The sequence below is a fragment of the Lemur catta genome, chromosome 3 (assembly GCF_020740605.2).
Source record: "Lemur catta isolate mLemCat1 chromosome 3, mLemCat1.pri, whole genome shotgun sequence".
Classification (NCBI taxonomy): domain Eukaryota; kingdom Metazoa; phylum Chordata; class Mammalia; order Primates; family Lemuridae; genus Lemur; species Lemur catta.
Genome location: NC_059130.1, coordinates 2,611,207 through 2,618,294, shown reverse-complemented (window position 1 = coordinate 2,618,294; position 7,088 = coordinate 2,611,207). Strand labels below are relative to the sequence as shown.

General features: G+C 49.5%; 1 long non-coding RNA gene across 1 annotated transcript in view; it reads left to right on the top strand.

Moving 5' to 3' along the window:
- Nucleotides 1-5,803, top strand: part of LOC123634925 — a 39,290-nt gene extending 33,487 nt beyond the window's left edge. Inside the window, exon 3 of the long non-coding RNA XR_006734012.1 lies at nucleotides 4,491-5,803. This is a non-coding gene — a long non-coding RNA (uncharacterized LOC123634925). The remainder of the gene's footprint in view (nucleotides 1-4,490) is intronic.
- Nucleotides 5,804-7,088: the final 1,285 nt, after the last annotated feature.

Below are 7,088 nucleotides of genomic sequence, written 5' to 3'. Positions count from 1 at the left end.
GGCGGGCGTTCTGTGTGTCGCAGTGAGCAGCTGTCCCCGGGGGGTCAGGGCTTGGTGGGAGGGGGCCTGCAGCGTGTGGGGGGGGACAGGCACAGGCACACTCTGTGTGTGCGTGTGGCCCGTGCGTGCCTGGGCTGTCTGTCCCAGCGCCCCACCAAGGGACAGGAGAGGATCAGGCAGGACCCCCTAACCTGCGGGCCAGAGGGGGAAGGTGGCAAGTCTGCAGTTCAACCTCCTTCTTTACTGATGGGCAGAGGGACTTTCTTGAGGTCAGTTCTTTTCTCGGGGACTGAATTTGGGTGGGTGTCGTTTGTTTGGTATTGTCAGGAGAAGATGGGACAGGGGGCGTTCCTTTGAAATGAGGCACAGGGAATTCTTCCGACAAGGTGGCGCTCTGTTAAAGTGTTATTCCCAGGCTGCATACGTCCCTGTCTGCGTTTGGAATATGTCTGTGTATTTTAAAAAAAAAACTTTTTGAACAAGTATAAGCTGCTCCCCTTCAAACAAAACCCCAATGTATGTCTAAAGAAATCCGAGTGCAATGATATGAGCTATTTTTTACTTGTATTCCTCTAGGACTTTTAACATAGTGAGAGCTTCTCTGGTGCCTCTCGTGTGAGTTTATGTTCGTTAACTCCTTGACAGGTGATGGGAGTCTGGGAGGGAGGGCGAGTCGGAGAACCTGGCAGCTTAAGCGTCGGGATGTATCGCAGCCTCCAAGGAGGAAGGCACGCTGGGCAGAAATGAAGACAAAGCATCTCAGGAGTTGAAATTTATATTTTTGGTAAAATAGGGTTTCATTTTTTAAAACATTCATATATAACTTAGTCATGAATATTAATAACATAATGAAACCCATACTTAGCACAGGGCCTGGCACCTGGTATGTCATAAATATTTGTTAAATGAATGATGCGTGCATGTCTCTGATGGTTTGCCTCCTTTTCTTGCTTTTCTGCCAAGAGAGAAATTAATAAACTCGAGTGGATTTGTGGCTAGTTAGCTAATGCTTGCTTGTGTTTACTTACTCAGCATTCCTTGGGTGACTGGCTGTGAATTAATATGATGACTTAGGAGTGTTTACCAAATTGAAAGTGACCTTATTTAAGTAGAAATTTCAAACACTTAAAGTAATGACCCAAATGATAGTTGTACTAATTGAGGCATGATTTAATCGATAGGGGAGCCACCCTTTCCTCATAATTAAACAAAGTCTGTTAGAAAACAAATTCCTTCCTAGAACTTACATGATTGCCTGGGAGAGGAATTCGGCACATAAAATTTATAGAAAAGAATTAATATCCAAAGCGATCTTTTGCTCTGGGAGCTGCAGCGAGGGCGTGTTTGGTTGGCGGGGTGTGGTGGGGATGCCGTGTTTGTTGTCCGTTTCCTTCCAATGAGATATTGATTCTCCTGCCAAATCTCATGCAGTGATTTTGTTAACTTTCCACCTTTTCCATCACTTTTCCTTTTTCTGACTCTTCTTTCCTCCAAGTTGTCCCGTTTAATTTCCAGCCTCCTTATCGAGACGAACTTTCTGAAGATAGTAGCCCCAGGCTTGGGCTTACTTGTTTGGCCGTGTGATCACCAGTGTCTCTCTTAGATAAGAAAAAGCCTTAGATAAACCTATCGTACTAAAGGTTATTGGTTGGCACCAGGCTCCTGTATCTCACTCTCTAGAGCATTATCACTTTGACAAGGCATCGCGAATGGTAACCACATGATGTTGTTTGAGGTAGCTGTGTATTTGTTTTGGACTTGAAGTCTGAACAATCACAGGCTGGTTTCAGCGTTGCCAGGTTAGACCAGAGCCCTAAAATGTGTTCCTTATTTTGAGTCTGAACAGATATCTGTTACATAGAGAATGAGTAGACTAGACAAGGGGAAGAGAGAGTGCAGCATTGTCTAAATAACCTGATTTCAGAATCTGAAAACATTTTTTTTTCAAAGAACATCTTGTGAGACTATTATATCAGAGACGAGCTGCTTTGGGAAGTTCTAGACTAGGCTGTTTGCCCTTGGTTGAGGTGTTTAACCTTTCTGGGCTTTATCTTTCTCATTTACATATTGGGGGAGATGGAGTAGATAATTTCCAACTCTCCTTAGGACTTTTAAATTCCTTCCTAATGGAAAGATTTCAGGCACTACTGAGAAAACAAGTAGAGAAAGTATTCTGGGGCCCAGAGGAGAGCCTTCCTGCTCCTTCTAATCACACCGTCCAACTGCCCCTGCTGGTCAGGTGGCTGTAAAGATGGAATTTGCTCTCCCCAGTGAGCTGTTCATGAAGCTTCAGTGGCAGCCAGGTTGCCCTTCGTGAGTGTGGCTGTTTTATGAGCCAAACTCTGCCCGTTTGGGTGGTCAGTGTGCCCATCCTGCCAGGAGGACAGGTGTAGTGTCCAGTGAGCACAGAGAGAGGCCCCTCCTACCGTAGCACCACTCCAGTGGAATCGGTCTTGGACAGGCTCCTGTTCCCAGCCGCATGTGATGGACGCCTTCCCAGCAGCGAGCCCTCCCAGGTGAGCATGCTCCGGACAGCTCTCTGGGGATCCAAAGTGTGTGGTGGCTCTGTGACCTCCTAGGGCTTTGATTTTGTTTTTGTAAAACAAGACAAGGTGCTCTCTATGGGCCTCCCCGGTTTTAAAATTCTATTAAAATTCTGTTGTGAGCTAAGCATGGTGGTGCACACCTGTAGTCTTAGCTACTCAGGAGTCTCAGGTGAGAAGATGGACTTAAGCCCAGGAGTTTGAGGCTGCAGTGAGCTATGATGGTGCCACTGCACTGCAGCCTGGGGGACAGAGCAAGACGAGAGAGAGAGAGAGAGAGAGAGAGAGAGAGAGAAAGGAAGAAAGAAAGGAAGGCAGGAAAGATTGATTCAGCTGTGAAGGGAAAGGACAGATACTTAAAGCCGTAAGGGCCAAGTGACAGGACAGAGAGTCAGGCAATGACAAAGCAGTCCATAAACATTAGCTAGTATAATAAATAGTCCACTCAGCTGCCCGGGTGCAAGTGCTTGGGAATTTCATTTTGGCATGCTTTTATTTGCTCAGGAGAAAAATAACAAAGAAATGAATGTGCCGTTTTATTCAGTTAGAACTGCTAATATGCTCAACTCGGGACTTCCGTGGGGTTAGCAACCTAGGGGCACACAAGTCAGTACTTCGTTCTGCTTCCTGGGTAGGGAGTGGAGTGGATTCAAGTCTAAAGAATGTCATGGTGTCAAGGACTTTGGTGTAGGAGCTGCTTGTGGTATCTAATTCACTCCGGACTTTGGACACTGCCTGAGCCTCTTTAGCAAAGTCATCTCTGAGCCAGTGGGGCTTGGGGGCAAGCCCCATGGGAAGCAGATGGAAATGAAAAAGAAGTTCAGCTTGAAAGAGGAAAAAGAAAGGCTCCAAAACATGCCGGGAGCGCTGAGGCTTAAGGGCCAAGTATGTATCTATCTATCTGTCTATATATGAGCCTTGGGTCTGTTTTTAATACCAGCTGGTATAAACTATTTTTGTCTTTTTCCTTCAGGCTGCCTGAGTCCCCACTCAGGAGATTGGACCCTTACAAATTGAAGCCAGAGGAAATCACTCCAATTTGTTGCACCCCCCAGGGATGTCTTTGTTTTCAGGCTTCATCTACATTATACAATTCTATAGCGTTCGTTATCCAGAGGAATTCAAGGAGAAGCCTAGAAATTGCAAACCATTTTTAGGGGAGAAAGTGGATCATGTTTTCAGCTTATAACAAATCTATGTACTATCGCCCGTGGCTAGGCGTGTGCGTAGCAGTCATTATGCTTGAAACTCGATTTGTGACTTTGCCAATAATGGAAGCTGTCTAAGTTCATTGATTTGGGAGAACAGGGACCCTCTTTACAGGCGGCTTGTAGATTGTGGAGTGAGGGACTGTGGTGAGTATGAGCTTTGAAATAAGAAGATTCCTCACTGAGTGACTTTGGCCAAGCTCCTGTGCTTCTGTGGCCATTAGCTTCCTCTTCGGTGAGATAGGGATGATGAACATTGTTGCAGAGGTCGCCTGTGATTTAAGGCAACACAATAACCACCATTTACTATGTCCCCGGTGTCAGGCGTGAGATCCCCCCAGCAGCCCCATGAGTCATGTGGCCTGACCCCTATCTTATGGGTGAAGAAACACAAGCCCTAAGAGGTGCCACTTGCTCAATGTCACGGAGCTGGTGAGAGATGAAGGCTAGGTTGGCCCAGGAAGTTTTACTCCTGAGCACAAGCCCTGGATTCCGAGCTGTACCCACCCCCCACTATGTGCAAGTGCCGCAAAATGCTCATGACTGCTTTTATCAGCTCCCTGGAATACGCTGTCCCTTCCTGACACCGAATAGTACCTTGACTTCCAACCACTGTTGGTAAGGTGATTTATTTATGCCTTGGGCTTCCTTGCCTTTCAGAAGGCTTACGATGCGTTTTAGGTTTTAAGTTCTCATGTTAACCTTTGAGATTATTCAGTCTGTTGTTTCCCTTTTGCAGGTGAAGCAGCGCAAAGGAAACGTGACTTGCCCAAGCTCACTTGGAAGATGTGAGTGTCAGAGTCAGCTCCAGGGGACCCATCGGTGCCCAGGGTGACTGAGACTCCCTATACAGCCACTCCTGGAGCGAGGAGTTCCTTCCAGGATGATCTGGAACACGCTGTGTCCACGGCACACTAGTGCATGCATAGCGAAGCCCTGGTGGTGCGTGAGCCTGCTCTGGGGGAATCTCTCCGGAACCCGGGGGGAAACCCACTCGGTGACCCCATCCCTGGCCTGCTCTTCAGAGCAATATTTGAAACTAAAATTCTAATGCAGTGAAAGCTTTGAGTGGTCCCTAGGGTGGGATCTGTCCCTCACATTGGCACGTGAGGTCACAGCTCAGAGGAAGGACGGAGGGAAATCGAGTCCTGTCTGTCCTTGGCATTCTCGTGGAAAGAGTTTCAAGAAAATATGGGATGTGGAAGGTGAGAACTTGGAATACAAGCACCGCAGACAGACGCCAGGGGTTTCTCCGCTTGATGCTGTGTAGACGGGCAGCTTGGCCTGGGGTCTGGAGGCGGAGAAGGGAGCGTTAGCCCTGCCCGAGGCTGGGGAGATCGTCTCTAAGGCTCAGAGTTTCCTAATGTTTTTGGAAGGCTGTTCCTTTTCTGCACGGGTGGCTATCAGAGAGAGAAAGGGACGACGGGGCTATCTCATCACCGTGTGCCTGCAAGGACAAAAGGACACATGGAGTGGGACGGAGGGGGTTCCCAGGACGAAGGCTGGCTCTGCCGCGGGCCTTGAAAGGAGCGTCAGCGGTTCCCCCTGGAGCTCCCGAATCCGCGCCCACAGGTGGGCCCTTGCTGGCCTTCATTTCCTGCCCAGACGGAAAACGTCGCCGCTGAGGCCTGAGCACAGTTCCAGTGACACCAGCCTGGAGGGAAGCAGTAGCCGAGTGCCTGGTCCCCACTGGGGTCAGAGCTTCGCCTCTGTTGGCAGGCGTGCCCTCCGCCGGAGCTCTTCTCCCTGGGACCCCGGATGGGAGGCGTGGGGCGGGCACACACCCGCCTTTAGAGGAGTCTAAATATCAGAGGCGGGATTGCTGACCTGTCACAGGGCGACAGCGTGGCTAACCCATCCTGCCCGTGTGCAGTCCTGGTCCCCCGGTCTCGCTGCCTCCCTTGGCCACTCGCCGTCAGCCCTGTCTTCCCGGCTGGGAGCCACGCCGGGCTCTCTTGGAGACAGGTGCTTGTGCTGTTGCCCTGGTAACAGAACTATTAAACCAAGCCCCAGCCTCGGGAGTACTTGTGCCTGGTGAGGTAACGTCTGTCACATCCAGCCTCTCTTTTCATTCCCACTCCCACTCCCTGCTTCAGGCCCCTCACACCTAGACGGATGCCCCGTCTCCTCCCTGGCCCCTGTGCCTCCCGCCCTCCCTCCCCGCCCAGCAACGCCCTCCCTCAGCCCAGCCTCTGCTCCTCCGCCAGCTTCCCCCCCGCCTGGCATTCACGCTCCCCACGATTGCCCCGAACCACCATCCTCCACCACACCGGGCTTAGCGAGTGGCCTGTCGGTCGGGGGCAACGTCGTGTAATGTTTAAGCACGTGGGTTTTAGACTCGGACAGTCTATAAAATCTTAGCGCTCTCACTCAATAGCTGTATGAGCTTAGGAAAGTTTCTTAACCCCGCTAAGTCACACCTCCCCCAAATGCAAAATGGAGATAATGTTAGTATCGTCCTCCTAAGGGTGTTGTTTTTTTTTTCTGCCCAATTGAAGAAGGTCATTTTCTAAAGTGCTTGGGTTAGCATCTTCGAACATAGAAATGCACCAAAAATGTTAGCTGTGATGGTGACGATGGCCGAGCAAGGTAGAAGGGTGACCGGGATGAGAAATGGAGCTGAGAATGGCTCCTGATTTGGGTGAGTGGGTGAACATCGTGCAGATAGAGAAATCAGGCGCGGAAGAAACGGGTTTCGGGAACAGATAATGATTTAGTTTTGGGGCTTATTGAGTTTGACGTGTCATAGCTCACTGTTATTGATGCTCACGGAGTGCCAGGCACTATAAGCACTTTGCACCTGTTATCTCTTACATAATTCTCACAACTGCCTCTTCACTAGGGGTTATTATCCCATGACAAGGGGGAGCAACTTGCCTGCAGTTACTGAGAAGCTGGGATTTGAACTCAGGACTTGGTGTCTCCCGAGGTGGCATGCTTTACCACCACACACACTGCCTCCTACACATCTTTGCTGTAGCTACTGAAGCAATCTTTTCTCTGTGTTTCTAGTATTGAGATGGTCTTTGGGGGAACATAATAGTCTGCTTGGCTTCCTAGGTCATGCCTAGGTCATGTTCTGTCCCCTCATCTGGGGTCCCCCGGTGTAACTTTGGCCCCCAGACACTGAGATTTCTTAGGTAACATGTGCGCTCCCGAGCTTGTGCTCAGAGTCAGCGGCTCAGTCCTCACCTTTCACCTTGGTTCTGTTGCCTCCGTTTAAATCCCGCCCGGATGGGATCTTTGGTCTTAAAATGACTTAGTGTCTTGGAGCCTCAGTTTCCTCCTCGGAACAATGTATGCAGTTACAGAATCGTAGTAAGTATCAACACATAGA